The sequence below is a fragment of the Dermacentor silvarum genome, chromosome 8, assembly GCF_013339745.2.
Source record: "Dermacentor silvarum isolate Dsil-2018 chromosome 8, BIME_Dsil_1.4, whole genome shotgun sequence".
Lineage (NCBI taxonomy): Eukaryota > Metazoa > Arthropoda > Arachnida > Ixodida > Ixodidae > Dermacentor > Dermacentor silvarum.
This window is the reverse complement of record NC_051161.1, coordinates 181,790,077-181,806,330: the sequence shown is the minus strand read 5'-3', so window position 1 is coordinate 181,806,330 and position 16,254 is coordinate 181,790,077. Positions and strand designations below refer to the sequence as shown.

Here is a 16,254-nt window from a genome sequence, read left to right as displayed (position 1 = left end):
TTACGCTATCAGTTTTTCGTAAAGGTTACGAGCGGGGCGGGAGTCAAAGCATAGGTCAATTCCCCGCCACTTGGTTGAGAGGTGCTGCGTTTATTGGATTTTATTGTACCCATTTTGTTAGGCGCTGTGCTGTGGCTTTGCGCTGGGAGTACGCATGCTATGCATTTGTCACCGCCCCCCCACCCTTGGTGCGTTGTTTATGTTGTTTTGAGGGAGAGGGAGAAAACACCGTAAAAGGTGGTGAAGGAAAGGGCGCTTGGTCGAAGCGCAATACTGGAAATGCCGGCAAACCTCTCACAAGATGATCCTAGTACAGGATTAGTGATTGGTGCGTTGGCGGACCACTTCATAGCCACTCGGTGGCGATTGGGCAGTAAATGCTTGGGGCGGAGCACCGAAGGGTAGAAAATGTGGCCCGTTGCCCCGACCAAGCGTTCTGGACACAACTTGCGGTGCTAGGCACCATCGGCTCTGCCGATATAGGGTCGCCCTATGCGTTCCAGTCCCATCTTGTATGTGTATTTGTAATTCCATGTAAATATTTGTAAATAGAAAGTGTTTTCAATCGTCATCTATGTCTACTTCAATCTAACAGAAGCACCCAGCGAACCCGTCGCAGCTATTCGTAGCGGCAGTACTCCTCACTTGCGTAGACCGTCTCTGGCGGTGCGTCTCGGACGCCCAAGTGGAGGAGTGGTACGAGAAGAACCTCTTCAAACATTACTGTGCTGTTAGGATGGATAGTTGGGCGTGTTGGTTAAGCATGATCTGAAGTGAAGGCGCGAGAAGACGACGGACGAGGAGAGAGCACACACAAGGGGCCTGTGTGTGTGTGCTGTCTCGTCGTCCGTCGTCATTTTCGCGCCTTCACTTCAGATCTTACTGTGCTGATTGGTGCTCTGCTTGGGCAGCAGCAGCAGAATAGCACCGGACCTATTTGCTGGTGGCAGAGAATCTTGCCAGCTTTGTGAGAAAACTGCCAAGAAGCAGCAACACGACAGCGACAGGCACCGCTATGTTGTTCGCACCCTTTTATCCAAGTATTGTTAAACCAGTAATTCTATAAGGGGTTCAACTGTACTTCTTTGTGTCTAATTAAAATGTATGGATGTTTGTCCCCTCTGTTTTTTTGTGCCAACCAGTTATAATAATGGGATTTTCTTGGCACTTGAATATTGTTACAAGTGCGTTCGACTGTACTACAGTGGTACATAACGAGTTAAGTGTGTTGTGACCTCTGATTAAGACCTTGAAAGATGAGCTTTCTTCAGAGTTCAGGATGAATTCCCCAAACTGTCAAAATCATGCACATTGGGCAAAATGAGCAAGCATTTTTCTGTTGAAAGGAAAACATGAAATTAGCATAAACAAACACAGAATGTTAGTATAGTGCTCTGACAATAAGGCTACAGCAGTAATGCCTTCTCTCCACTTCAATGCAGTAGTTATGCATGCATATTTACAATACAACATCGTGGAGGAAAACAAGAAATGTCAGCACCTGCTGCAGCAAGTAGAACAATTCTTATAGCCCTCATCTGAGTGTATATATGTTAGACGGGTCATTTTTTATTTTGTTTTGTACATGGATGATATGGCACAATAGTAACTATCTGTGACAAAGCCATGTCTTACGCATTGCTACATCATAACAAATGCCACAAATATGGCCCATTCAAGTCTCTCGCAAAGATCAATTTATGACCGAGTCAGACCTTAAAAATACACCACAATGTGCACCATACCAACACTTGCCAGACACCCCAGAATAAGACGGATGCTGTTCCACGCCAAGTCGATGTCACCAAATGGTTGTGGAGCAGTAGCCCGCCAGGGCACTTCAGTCACATACTGTGTTGCGTTTGACACTGCCAGTAGGCTCACTTTTGTTTTTCTTGAGGGGTCATACATATTCTGCACAGAAATAAAGCATTCCCAAGATGAATTGTCCAGAAAACAAGTTTGTTAAATACACTGTCAGGTTCGTACAAGTTTCAGAGACAAAAATTCAAGGGTTTTCAAGGACTTTCAAGGCCCTATCAAAGCTTTTTCAATGGTGCAGTGCCGCATCCAATGTAGCAACTTTTTTTACTATAACAACATTTCTTCACAACAGATAGCTTTATTACACTAGATTCAAAAGTTATATTGAAAATGTTCAAATTTGAGCACTTTAAGTTTCTAACAAGGCACAAAGGAAGCACGAAGAAGCAGCATGGGAGGGGACCGAGCACCAAGTGCCGGTGTCTCTCGCTCTCGCCCACTGTGTGGTTTTTCAGTTCCCCGAAGTAGCACAAAGTGCAATTCGTGTGCACTCACACTGACTTAAAATTTTTATGCCATTGTTCCTGAAATGGGCAGTTTGCTGGGTCCGAGCTGATCTGCCACAGAAAGCAGGTCACATAATCAATCTTAAACTGCATTACTCAAGAAATTGGGTTTTCGAGGGGAAAGAAACAATTCCAGGACTTTCAAGTGCCTTGAAAACATACTTTTCAATTTCAAGGGTCTTCAATGGTTTCAAAGACCTGTATGCACCCTGACCTGTTTAGACAATGGGGTCCAGCTACCGGCTTCTTCCAGGAGCACTAAAAAATTAAGAGTGCTAACCATAAAAGCCTCAAAGACCTGTGGCTATGCAGCCCATCCAGGAATTATAGCAAAAGTCACATGGTGCACTGCAAAATACCATGTACATTGTTCAGAGTGTGAGGCACACACATGGCCTGTATTGAAACATTTTAAAAATAGAGAGAGTTATAACAAGACAGCACAGTTGCAAACAATGCTGGAAGTGGGACAAATGCCACAGACCATGTGATGTGTGTGGCAGGGCGTTACATGGCAAAAGCATGCTGTGCATTTAAAGAAAAGAAAGAATAACGGATCCTGGTGTTTGCCTATGACAAGCACCACAAATGTTGGTAAGGACGTAACATTTCACCCCATCATATCCTCTGGGTCAATGCAACGATTCAAAGAAACGGCTGCAGCAGCTTTCCACAACCGTTGCTTGCTATGCATGCTATCACATCTGGGAAACATTGAAGATGGAAGCTCTACAAGTCACGAAGAGTCGCGCATCCTTTTGGTCTACAAGTGGGCCCAGCAGCCAGTTCTAGGAGAAGACCACAGCGTCTGCAACTTGCATGCTCCATTTTTTCGTGCCAGGCCAACACAAAGAAGTTCTTCAATTGATTGACTGGAACTTCTGCTTGCTTGACATATTCCTTTGCTCTTGATCTTTTTACCTTAGTATGTGTAGCATGTGAAGAAAAGGAAGTGGCAGAACAAATGCGCATGAAAAGACATGTAGAGCAAAGAAAAAAAAAAAAGAGGTGGAGGACGACCAAGTGTGGGCGATGGGGTCTGTTGCAATTGAACCTGTATGCGCATTGATGTGGTCGAATAAGCGGTGGCCTCACGGAACTCCAAAGGTGTGGTGCGCTGAGATTTGGTAACAAATGTAGAGCGTGTACCCAAAAAGGAGGGGGGAGAAGAACAGAATGGCAGGAGAAAAGAGAGGGAGGCTATCAGCCAGAAGATCTGGGAGCAGCTGATATATCTGGAGACACCAACAGTCCAAAGCCATCCGACCAAGGCAGCCAACTGGGCACCATGAGCAAGAACAAGGTCTGAAACCAGCCTAAATTATGAAACTACAGGGCACCCACTGCCGAGATTGAGGGCGGCTGTGCGAGTGACGATGGCCGAGCACCAAGCTCAGGCATGCATGGGTGCTTGAGTACAGCCGCTGGGCCAGTCCTGACCCACGTCCCGAGTTAGCCGCTAAGCCACCACGGCGGGTTTCTACCCTTTCTGTCTCCTGTATTCATTCCTCAACGTGTCACACTTCGGCAAGCGTTATGAACGTCATGCTAACAGCGCACAACAGTACGTAAATAAATATTAAGTTTACCAATGAAAGCACCATTGAAACTTCTTGCTCAACATAACAACATGACATAGCAGGACCTCCATCCAGGTAGAGAGATATCGCGCATCTCAGATCAACAAACATCGCTGTCCTTCATACAGAGCAAGCAAGCAACTACACAGCTCCACGCTGGAAAAGTATGGCACAGTAGTACTCATATTTGAATAGCTAATAGATGACCTGCACATACTATGCTGTCTTCACAACTTCTGCATAAAAACATTTTTTGCAACTGAGCTATGTGAAAAAAGTTCCCAAATACCTCAGAAACAGCATCAGTCATGCTGGCACCTCTAATGCAAAAGTAGAAGAAAAACAAGGCCACCAGTGACACCGTAAAGTTCTTTTCCTAGTACTTGTGTTTGATGCTGCCTATTCCAATTAGGAGTGCACCACTTAGCCCAGCTCTTTAAGTTGTTAACACAACAGTCACATGTTACATTACCATTCAATGAAGCCAGGGGCATAATATTAAGAACCGCAGCCGTGGCCTAGTGGTAGAACGCCCGCCTCGGCTGCGGGAGGCTGTGGGTTCGAGTCTCACCGCCGCCGGGCACCCACTGGTTCAAAAGGTACAAGCGTACCCCGCTGGTTCGGCTTCCTTCAGGGGTGAACGCTTGGAAAGGAGCCTGCGCCCTGAATTCCCGTCGAAACCAACGTGAAATTGAAATGTTTAGTAGTAGAGAAAACAACACAAAAAGTCCACACATGCACATTCATGGCAAACCATAAATGCTTCAACACAAAGCCAAGGAGCCAAATTTCCAAAGACCCACACGACAATGATGTGTTGCAACTCAGTATCAGCGGTAAGATGCTCGGTTCAAAGAGGACTGGCAGCAGAGCGGAATGCTCAGCATTAACTCCAAGCTCTTGAACACAAAGTGAAAAGTCAGGTCGAATGTAACGCAATGACATGGCAAAGGAAAAACAAGACCACAATGTCAAGCGCAATAAATGAAAAGTGACAGAATAATCTTGTGTCTCACTTTTCTTTATTATGTATAGCTGTCAACTCATTCATTATGGTCTGAGCTTCTTTGAGAAGAATTCTGGAAGAACTATTCTAGAGCACAGCAATAATTATATCGCTTGTAGATGCAACCAGTTCCAAAATGCACACGAAGTGCAGCACCACTTCAGACAAGAAAGATCACGGAAATAGGCAGCGTTTATCACACCATACTACAAACAACCAATGTGTGCACTAGTCAGCCCGGTTAAGCGGTTGAAGGTCCACATTGACTATGTCACCGAGAGCTGGTCAAGCCCTGCTGTTCGGGCCTTCCATCTTTCTTCATTCTGTGCATCTCTGCATTAGACACAAATTAAGCCTGGTCCTCGTGTTGTAGCTTCTCTCAGAACACAGGCTTTCCTTTCACCTTCTCTCCCCTTTTATCCTCTCAAGTGGTCATGAACTCAGCTTAAGATGTCGGTCATGGTGTGTGGCTTCATCTAACTGCCATCACTGGTCATGCACACTACACATGTTGCATGCTACACTACCATTGCTCTGTGTCTCTTAAGCATTTTATGCTACTGTCTACTTATATTTTCCAAATCAGCTGTGTTAACATAAATATTTTGCACGCAGTTTATGACAAGCCACCGAGTAACCACTGAGAAAACACCTGCATTATGAGGAGGAGGAGGAGGAACAAACTTTTATTTAAACCAGCAGTTTAGCTGGCTGGGCCTAGGCCTCCCACGTGGGGACTCGAGGTCTTGCCTCTTCGCCGCCTCGCAGGCTTGCTGGGTAGCCCAGAGTGGTCGTCGAGTTGGGAGCTGCGCAGGGCGGCGTGCCATCTCGACGAGAGGATCACGGTATTATTTGTCGGATATTGGTTTTTACATTCCCATAGCATGTGGGGAAGCGATGCTGCCTCAGTCTTACAGACCTTGCAAATGTTACTAGGGTAGGTGTCCGGGTAGATCCTGTGGTAACGTGTTAGTGAGGGGTACGTGTTTGTCTGTAACAGGCGAAGGGTGGTTGCCTGTGCTCTGTTTAGCTTGTAATGAGGGATGGGGAAGGTTCTTCTGTTGAGATAGAATGATTTCGTGAGGTCGTTGTAGCTGGTGAGGCGATCGCGTTCCGCGGGTGCACCTGCGCTGTCTCCGCCGGTTGACAAGGCCTCGTGCTACGGAGTGAGCGACCTCGTGAGGTTGGTGAGGTGCGGATGTACGTCGCCAGCGTGCGCTGGGAAGCCAGACGAGAGTGATTTGCTTCTCAAGTGAGTGAGGGGCTTGTTTAGGATGCGTAGCGCTTGTTTGAAATACGACCTTTGATGTAATTGCTGATTGCCGTGCGGGAATCGCTCACGAAGGTATGGCAGTCCGGATCAAGGGTGGCCCGGGCGATGGCCACTTCCTCGGCCGTCTCGGCGTTTTGGGTTACGATGCTGGTGGCATGTTTGAGCGAGCCGCTTACTGTGGTAGCCGCGGCGAAGCGGTGCCCGTCTTGATATTCAGCTGCGTCGACGAAGGTGACGCCCGTGGTGTCGCATAGGCTTTAATGAGGGAGGCAGCCCTTGCCTTCCGACGTTCGTTATTGTAGTCCGGATGCATGTTTTTGGGAATAGGGTCGGCATGTAGCCAAGTCTGTACGTCACGTGGAATTGGGTATTTGTCTCCATGTTGACGGTGGTAGGTGATGCCGAGTTTAGTTAGAATGTGCCGGCCCGTTTCTGTGAGGGGTGAGACGCTCCAGATGAGACCGACGCTGTGCTTCGATTAATTCGTCTAGGGTGTTATGGAGTCCTAATTGGAGTAGAAATTCAGTGCTGGTGTTGTTTGGCAGTCCTAAGGCTAGCTTGTAGGCGCCGCGTATAATGATGTCCAATTTAGTCTTTTCTGCTTTGTACCATTATGGAAGGCTGCGACGTATGTGATGTGACAGATGACGACGACTGAACAAGGCGAATGACGCTTTCTTCCTTCATGCCTGTCGCCGGTTGGTCACCCGTTTCAGCAGCCGCGATGTATTGGGCCGTCTGTCGGAGGATCTTGGATATAGCCGTTGAATTTGCGCCGTTGGCTTCGATGGTCATGCCGAGAACCCGGATAGTGGAGACCACGGGTATGGTTCCACCATCCCTCATGTGGAGTTGGATTTCCTCGTAGCGGCGTTTATGCGTAGATCGTAGTGGTGGGCGTCCACGGAGCGTGGGGCGGTATAAGAGGAGCTCTGACTTGTCGGGGGAACATCGGAGTCCCGTGCCTTCGAGATAATTTTCGACGGGCATCGATGGTGTCTTGCAGAGCGGTTTCAATTTGTCCATCGCTGCCCGTAGTGGTCCAGATGGTAATGTCGTCGGCATAGATGGTGTGTTCTATGCCGTCGAGTTTCTGTAGTTCCTGTGCTAATCCGAGCATGACCAAATTGAACAGCATTGGGGAAATGACAGAGCCTTGTGGGGTTCCCGCGCATCCGAGAGTGAATTTCTCCGATTGAATATCTCCAACCGAGAGGAACGCCCTTCGGTTGGATAGAAAGTCTCGTACGTAGTTGTAGGTGCGCTCGCCGAGGTTTAGTAGGGAGATGCGTTCGAGGATAGTAGAGTGCGCGACACTATCGAAGGCGCGCTCGATATCGAGGGCCCAAGATCGCCTTCGTGTGTCGGGATTTGTCGTCGAGGATTTGATGCTTGAGTTGGAGCATGGCGTCCTGGGCTGAGAGATGAGCTCTAAAGCCGATGATTGAGTACGGGTATGCGGACGTATCTTCGAGGTGAGAGTTTATGCGGGTAAGGAGTGCATGCTCCATAACCTTGCGACGCACGAGGTTAACGAGATGGGGCGGAGATTGGCAAGGCTAGATGGCTTGCCAGGTTTTGGAATCAAAATTACCTTGGCCGTTTTCCATGATGAGGGAATGGACCCTTGCCGCCAGCAGTCGTTTATGTACTCGGTGAGCTTGTTCCACCGAGGGGTCGTCTAGGTTTCTCAGAGCTTTGTTGGTGACGCCGTCCGGACCTGGGGCTGAACGGCTGTTCAATTTGCGCAGAGCAGCGTGTAGCTCGGCCACGCTGAAGTCCTCATCGAGGGCTGAGTTCGAGGACCCCGTGTACGGGCCGTGAGGCTTTGCTGGCCCGGAGGGGATGTACTTTTGGCCTAAGGTATTTGTGACGTGGTCCTGGCCGTGCGTCTTGGTTTCTGTGAATAGGAGTTTGGTAAGACGATCCTGCTGTTGTGAACGGGTGCTGGTATTGTCGAGAAGATGTTTTAGGATTTTCCACGAGCGGGAGTGGTGGAGTTGCCCGTCTAGAGAACTGCAAAGCTCCGCCCATTGCTGTTGATTAAGGACTCGGCAGTGTTCTTTTATATTCTCGTTAAGTAGTTGCAACCTTTTTCCTGAGTCGTTTGTTGAGTCGTTGACCCTTCACCGAGAGAGGATGGACGTTTTGGCTTCAATGAGGTGGGCAAGCCGACTATCCATACGTTCAGGTCGGGGCATCGGTTTTGATAGTGCGAGTAGCCAATTGGGTATCTGATAAAAGGTCGCGCGACCAAGATTCTATATCGGTGATCGGGGTGTCTGTAGTTTCTGCTGTGCGATGTTTGCGGAAGGCTTCCCAGTCCACCCACGTGAACTCCCTCGTTCTCGTAGATACAGCTGTGAGGTGCGGGAGAGTAATTTCAATGATCGAATGATCGCTGCCGAGGTCGTATTCAGTATTGCGCCATTGAGCGTTCACTACATTTTGGTGAACGTGAGGTCGGGCGTCGTGTCTCGCGCAGTGGAGGTGCCGAGGCGTGTGGGGAACGTCGGGTCTGTGATGAGAGTGAAGCCGAGATCGTGGGAGTCTTGCCAAAGGTTACGGCATTATTGATCATTGTTGAAATAAATAAGGCACTACTTAAGTGCTTATCAACTTGGGTGCATTCCAATAGAGTGGGCACCTTGAGAGTATTGCTTCTGCCAGCCCACCTGCGTTTTAAAAATATGCCTGGTTTTAAATAATGTTGCTCTCTTTTGTGTGCTCTTCTATGATGTACGAGGAACTTTCTCACAAGGCATGCACTTCATAACTGCACTGTGCAAGTAGAAATTAAATTAGGAACATCGTGGTCCCAAGCATTCTTATGGGCTAGGGGAAAGCCGATAACCCCAGTAAGCCATCACTGCTGTCAACAGCACCGCCACATACTGCCTACACTACAAAAGCAAAAGCACTGATGAAATAATGATATTTAGAATATGTCATATACATCTTGAAATGTTTCTGATTGGACCGATACTGAAAGTTCGAATGTGTAAATATGTTGGAAGTGTAAATATTTGTAAATATGTCTAAAAATGAAACGTGTTAAAGGTGAAGCATGTGAAAAGTTAAACAGCTGGGTGTTTGCTCTTGGCGTCAGTAAGTCGTACTGTAACAGGTTCATTTCTTCCACTGCTTTTCACAATGTTTCAAGTGGTTGGGTAAGTGCCTTCCAAGTATGCTAGACATTAAATACTTGATGCTCTCATAACTGATGCCTCTGTAGAAAGTTCTCACACGGAATTTGCATTCTGTAACTTGACATAACTGGCTGAAATATCAAAAATTATTTATCTATTCTGCAACTGTACACCTTGAATTATTCTGAAAAAGCAAGAAAAATTATAACCTTAATGGACAAAATGGACCTTTTCAGAAACATGCAGTGGTGCACCTTCCCCTGGTGGCATCTTTTGGCAAGAGGGTGCACTGGGCAACTGCTGTCAATGTAAATGTAAAAGCATTGTGTGAAGTTTTCTTTTTCTCGAAGTTTCGGTTTATCTTTCGTGGTTGTCGGCTGCGAGCTGCTAGTATGCATACTGCAGAACCTTTGGCAAACATTTTACAATTATTTTACTGCCTTAAGCACACTGCAGAAAAAGAAGAAAGGTGGCAGGCGAAAGTGCTGTGTACCTAGCGAAATGTTCGATAAACAACAAGAGCTTAACAAGTGACATGTTGCGGTAAGGGGCTTATATAGCTTCCATGCATCATCATTGTGCCATGTGGTGAAGCGCACACAGTGCATTGTTGAGAAAGTGAGAATTGCAGAAGCCGATCTTGTACTGCAACACCCCCCGGGACGGCTCAGGCAGTCCTAACCCTCGCACCAAACCTGAAATCCTGCACCATCCACTTAATCATAATATCAGGTCCCAAGGCCTTCGTTGGCCGGTATTATCTTTATCATCATGTACTAAATAATCTCACAACAATACATATGTGTATTGTGGTGAAGCTTAAGTCAGCCATATGGAATGCATGCAATTGTAGAAAAAGAATTTTGTACTTACCGCAGCTCCGTTCTTGCTAAAATATTGCAGAAAGATTGCATTCTATAGCTTGTATCGTTCATTGTGACACATGGCATTGTTACTTGCCTAGTTTGTAAAGAAAAAACTGCGAATTTGTCTCCATATGCACCTCCCAGATGCATCCTCCGAGTAATTATTGGAAGCGAGTCTTGAAGGCCATGCTCTGCCTTATTGCAGATGACGGTAGTGATATTGTCACGAAGTTAACGAGCAAGGCCTTGGCAAAATGGTGTTCTTTTATTAAAGGCTCCCACTTGGAGCGAGCGTGTTCTACTATGTATGTTGTCGTTCTCATTACAGTGGCCGGCAGCCGCAGGTGCCAGCCTATTTCGATTCAATATAGCCGGCGTGTTTTAGACCTTATTTAGGCAAATAAACTTTCTTCAATTACTTGCCACGTTTGCCAAGAAAACAAACTGCGAATTTGTCTTCCTCTGCACTCCTCATGGCTGGCAATGACTGAAACATGCCTCCAATGTCACTTTCGCCATCTACAATACGGCATAAAGAGGCTTCTAGATTCAATTCCAATAATTGCTCGGGGGTGCACGTGACAGGTGCAGACAAACACAAATTCTCAGTTCTTTCTTCACAAATTAGGCAAGTAAGAACGCTAAGTGTTACTTTGAATGATCCGGGTGAAAAGATGCGACCCTTCTACAAAAGGACCGCCTGTTGGGCTAGTTAGTCTACAATAGTTACTTTCAGCTATAGCGCAAATAAGTACACAAATAAGTACACATGTACTTATTTGCACTATATCTGAAAGTAACCTTCTGCAAAATGTTATCAAGAATGGAGATGCGGTTAGGGCAAAATGGTCCTTCTACAATTTTAGGGCGAGAACGCACGTCCCTGTATAAGACGCTTGCGGACGGTTCCCCCAGTAATAAATAACATAAAAAGTCCCGACTTACATGACTTTTTAGTGTTCAAAAGCAATGAGAAAATATTTGCACATACGAGAAGAATTCAGGAAGCTTGCATAGCACTTGCTGACCTAAAGGAGCAAGAAAATGCTTGATGTTGCTTGCATACGCAATAATGTCCATGCGATTACATGGCGGTAACAGACAATAGCGGAGCCAGTGCACTTTCATCCGGGTTCTTTATTGGGCTACTGCTAGGGGCACACATGGCTTTCTGAAAAGGTCCATTAATTGGCACTTGTGGGGATAAATTTAGCCACCACAGCGGTGGTGAAATGGTAGAGCATCCTCCTTGTATGCAGGAGGTCCTGGGCTGAAATTCCAATGGCGCCAGAAGCCCACCGTTTTTTCTAAGGAATAGGGTTGTACCCCGACCCTGCGCTCGGTCGTTTATATGTGTTCTCAACTTGAAATGGGGGCCCAATAGATGAATGTCTCCGGGTACCCCTTGTCCCAAAACAGTTTTGGCGAAATAGTCAAGCATCCGCCACTGCTGTGGGAGGCAGATGTGTGCTGGCACCTGTTACCTGCCGGTAAAATAGGCACTCCCTATAGGGAGTGCCTATAGGTAGGGAGTGCTAATAGGTACCGGTGCTCTGTAATTCCAACAGTTTCAGACGCTTGGAAGGACACCCACCTGATGGGAAGTTGGCGGCATAGGACCCCCAGACTCCTTTTTGAGATTTGTGTGGTGTTCTGTTTCTCTTGGTTGTTGCACAGCATGCATAGTGGTCTGTATGAACTTCTCGCAAGCAACGCACCCCTGGAAAGCTGGATGCCTGGCCGGGGTCTGCTTGTACCTATCTTATAAGCCAGTGGGTGTACGGCGATGTGTACGGCACCTCCCACAGCCAAGCCAGGTGTTGTATCCACTAGGCCACGGCTGTGAAGCTCTTATTTCAACAATGATGCCACAGGTCATGAAACCCACAATGGAAATGGGAATGAGAAAAGGAAGCCTCAAAGTTTGTTTCTCACTGCATGAAAAGCACTGCAGTGCGCAATATGAGGTCACAGAAGGAGATAAGAAGACACCTTGGTGTATCACCTCAAACTGATTTATTGAAGAAGAGTGCACACTTTTAGGTGCAGGAATTAGCTTTTCACAGGCCACAGTGAGAGCACAGAGTGAGTGAGAAGAAGGGGGTCCAAACACTTAAAAGAATGTATTTTTATTTTAATGTGTTAACATTTTCAGCCTAATTCCCCAACTTTGTTGCAATATCTATATTTCTAACCTTTATCGACTTGCTGCAAGCGCACTCTACAGCTGCATGTCGAACTGACAAAATTGAGAATGCCCACTCTTCTAGCTGAAAATTAAAATATATAATGGCACCATAGTTTGTTCGAAATCAGATAAGCTGAAATTCAATTCTACAGTGCCATTGGAACAAAACTAACTGCAGTCTAGAGGCCACGTTAAGCGACGCTTTTTTTGCGGCGTTCAAAAGTGCAGACACTATGATCTGTGGGGGCCAGCTGTACAAATCTGGTTGCAGTTGGGAGGAAGTGTTTAGTGAAGCTTTCTTTACAGCATCCGAAGGTGCAGACGCTGTGGTCTGCGGTGACACTGTGGCACGTGAATGTATTAATGCAATAGGTGACCCGTAAAAGAGCGAGGGATTCTGGGATGCGCCGTCTGCTCGTTGTTTCCGGTTCGAGGAAGCGCAGCCGCCGCCACCGCTTCGCCGCTGAAGCCTATTGGTGCGCTTGCAGTCCGGCTTTGTCACGCACCAAGATTACCCGGTTGCAGGCGCCTAGCAAAACCATGATCGGCAGTTCAGGCGTTGGCTGCTCAAGTTCAACCGTTTCATGTAACTAATGTAACTACGGCCTTGCAACGTCCGTTGCTGAGTCAGCTGTGCACAAGCATCAGAGGCATGGCTGCCACTTCCAAAACTGAACCATCAGTGAACAAGAAGAAAATGAACGTACAGTGGCACTTATCAGGCGGCAATGAGCTGTGTATAGGGCCGACACGGAATGATTCCCCAAGATATTTATTTCTCTAACAGTAAAAAAATTTAATTACAAGGTTTTACGTGCCAAAACCACGATCTGATTTATGAGGCACGCCGTAGTAGGGGAAATTTGGCCACCTGGGGTTCTTTAACGTGCACCTAAATCTAAGTACATGGGTGTTTTCGCATTTCGGCGCCATCAAAATGCGGCCGCCGTGGCCGGGATTCGATCCCAAATTCTGTAACACTGACTCAAGCAATAATAACTATTTTAGTACACGCATGCACATATAGAGGTAGTATGAAACATGGTTTTACAGCGCAAATTTATATGGGACACAGCGAGATACATACATAATACTCATAACCAACTAGCCCACCTTAGTTCCTTGAATACAGATAGAGATAATGCGCAGCCGTAATATGTCGGCGCTACGGCCATTTCCCCATCTTGTTGACAAAAAAAAAAAAAGAAGCGAGAACTTCTAACTACGTACCACTTCAAATGAACCTCGAGTTTTGACCAAGAAAAGCCGGCAGTTATCAAACATTTTCAGCACTTCATTTTCTAATTACGCTGGCTGCGCCGTTACTGACGATGCCGGTTGCAGCAATGATCACAGGGCAGTATTTACCAGGCTGCTATAGTCATCGCCTCAGCACCCGATTTTCTAAGTAATGCTTCTATACGCTTGATAAAGTGACTGACCCATAGGCAGTGCACTCAGTGACGGTGCGTCCAAGCAGCGGCAAATGTCGTAGAGCTAAACCTGGCAGAAACAAAAAAAGCTGCCGAAACGAAAACCAGTGTTCGTTTATGAATAAAAGAGTATCCTTGCCTTTATTGGCTCGTCATCGTCGCGCCCAGAGTGAACTGAAACCTACAAATCAGCTGCATGAATGGTACGACATTGCTGGTCCACAAAGCGGACGGAAAGCTTCGCACGACTGACAGTTGAAACCGCGTAGAAAAACACGAGCGCCGAGCATGCCGCCGATGCCGCCGCGTCGTCCGTCGAACCGGAAGCTGCTAGCAGAAGGCGCGCCCTACAATTCCCTGTGATTTCTCATTTTACGGGTCACCTATTAGCATCTTAGCCTATGCCCCTAACTACAGATTGTGAATAAAGGCATCTTCAGCAATACAGCGTGTCACTTCTTGAATGCTAATTGCATTAACGTCAACAGTCATCATGAGATGGATTCGGCTAGATGTTTTTTTCTTTCTTTTCCTGTAGATCGTCTGAAAGTGACACACCGTGGCTTCTTCCTGATCTCCTTTTGCACCGTAGTCTTAGATGCTGCAACGTTTTCTACACAGTCACCACTGCTTCTGGGGCCACTATGGTGAAGGAACTGATGCAAAAATTTGGTACCGTACTAGCTGTTTCAAGTGTGAGGCAAGTGCATATGTAGTCACTACCCTATCCTGACAAGCATTAGCTTGTTGATGCTGCATTTAACTTCTACAGTACGTTTATTTCAAGCCAAAGAACTGTACATGAAGTGACCGTTGCTGGAACATGCTACTTTGTGCCTCATTTAAGCTATCTTGAAGGTTTTGCAAGGAATCCATGTTGTATGCTTACTGCAGTATGCAAGCAGCATAATTCAGTTACGCTGCAAGCAACCAGCAAGACAAGAAGGGTATCTTTGAGATAAAAACAATGAAAAAAAGTGCTAGAAGGTGCCTCACCAACTCATTACCTGGACACCCTTGGGAACCAGCATTATTAAAATGTTGCAGTCATCCAAGTGGCATACTCGCTGATCCTAAAGCCATAAGCAGGCCCTGAAAGAGCAGGCAAGAACAAGAATTTCAGTTCACACATAACCTATCTAATTGTGGAAATGCAGGATGATTCTGACAGCACCGAATAGCTCTTCCAGTGCATAAAAAAAAAAAAAGTACAGAAGGAACTGTCGAAACTGTTCAAGTGCTTCAAACCCTTTATTTTTTCTTCTTAAAAGGTGGTGAAAAACTGAGTTGTGCAGAGTATGGCATAGAAATATGTGCTACAAAAAACTGTTCTCACACACGGTTTAAGAGCAGACAAGGCAGCTGTTCAAAGCTAACACTTCTAATAATAAGATCTAATAATTTTCAACCCTAGACGATTTTATAAGCTACAGCCAAGCACTCCGAGCTGCTATGAATGGAAAATTTCTTCTTGTGCTGCAGGATGCACGGTGCATACTAGCATGCTGGAATAAACCCTAAACCATTACTGCGCCCTGTTGAGTTCGTGATGTATAGTTAAAATATACATCACACATGGCTCTTTACATCGAAAATGAATCGTGTCACTAGCTCGCAGCAAGAGCATGAACGCGATTAGGAAAAGGAAATAAGTTGCCGGTGAGCTCCTTCAAAAGCCAGACGTCAACGCGTTTGTTTACACGGCAAGTGGAGTCAAAGCGCTTCCCGTCGAGGAAGTGAACATGCGGAAGCCAGAGCGATCGGAGTTGGCGAAGCAGCTATCTGCTACCTTCGGCTTTTTTGCCGATGTGGTCTTGGAGCTGTCTCACCACTTCGCTTAGCAGTCTTTGGCGTCCAGGTTGAGCCCCGTCCTTTCAAGACACACCGCTCTTCGGATGACGACGACGGGCCTGGCTGATGAGTCGACGGACATACAGCCGTTGAAGCAAGGGCGAGCTGCAGCGATCTAGCGAACTTCGAAATTTGGTCGCCGATGAGCCAACCAGACACGATCGGCTATTTCTTAAAGAAACTATAACTTGTATTGTTTTCGTGTTGCATGGCATCGATTGTCCTGCTGTCGATGAAACAGCAGCGCGAAAATGGGGCATGTTCGAGCCAACTGGCTAGAAATTTTCTCTTGTCACGGCCACGGGGCCTAGAGACGGAGCCCAACTGTTAGGTTGGCAGAAAGGCCGTGTTGACCTGTCACCACAGACAATCTTTAGAAAATGCAATCGTATCAAGGAACCGGCCCACAAGCTCAAACTGCAGGATAATCCACTACAGTGCCTAGAATATTCTAGGCACTCGAGGCACTGTAATCCTCGAATGCTATGACCGGCGCCATATCGCTGATCTAGATTGGATTGGCTCCGCATAGCATGCGAGTCTGGATAAAGTGCACATTGTTGCGGAATTTAGTGCAG

General features: G+C 46.7%; 1 long non-coding RNA gene across 2 annotated transcripts; it reads right to left on the bottom strand.

The window, feature by feature from the left end:
• Positions 1-1,762: 1,762 nt before the first annotated feature.
• On the bottom strand, positions 1,763-16,201 carry LOC119461893 (uncharacterized). Of its 2 annotated transcripts, none has more exons than XR_007468330.1 (3): positions 15,655-16,201; positions 14,822-14,917; positions 1,763-1,914 (listed from the first exon to the last, which is right to left on the bottom strand). It is a non-coding gene; the product is annotated as an uncharacterized LOC119461893 (long non-coding RNA). The 2 variants fall into 2 exon arrangements; XR_007468331.1 differs by lacking the exon at positions 1,763-1,914 and adding an exon at positions 10,993-11,232.
• Between the last annotated feature and the right edge of the window lie 53 nt (positions 16,202-16,254).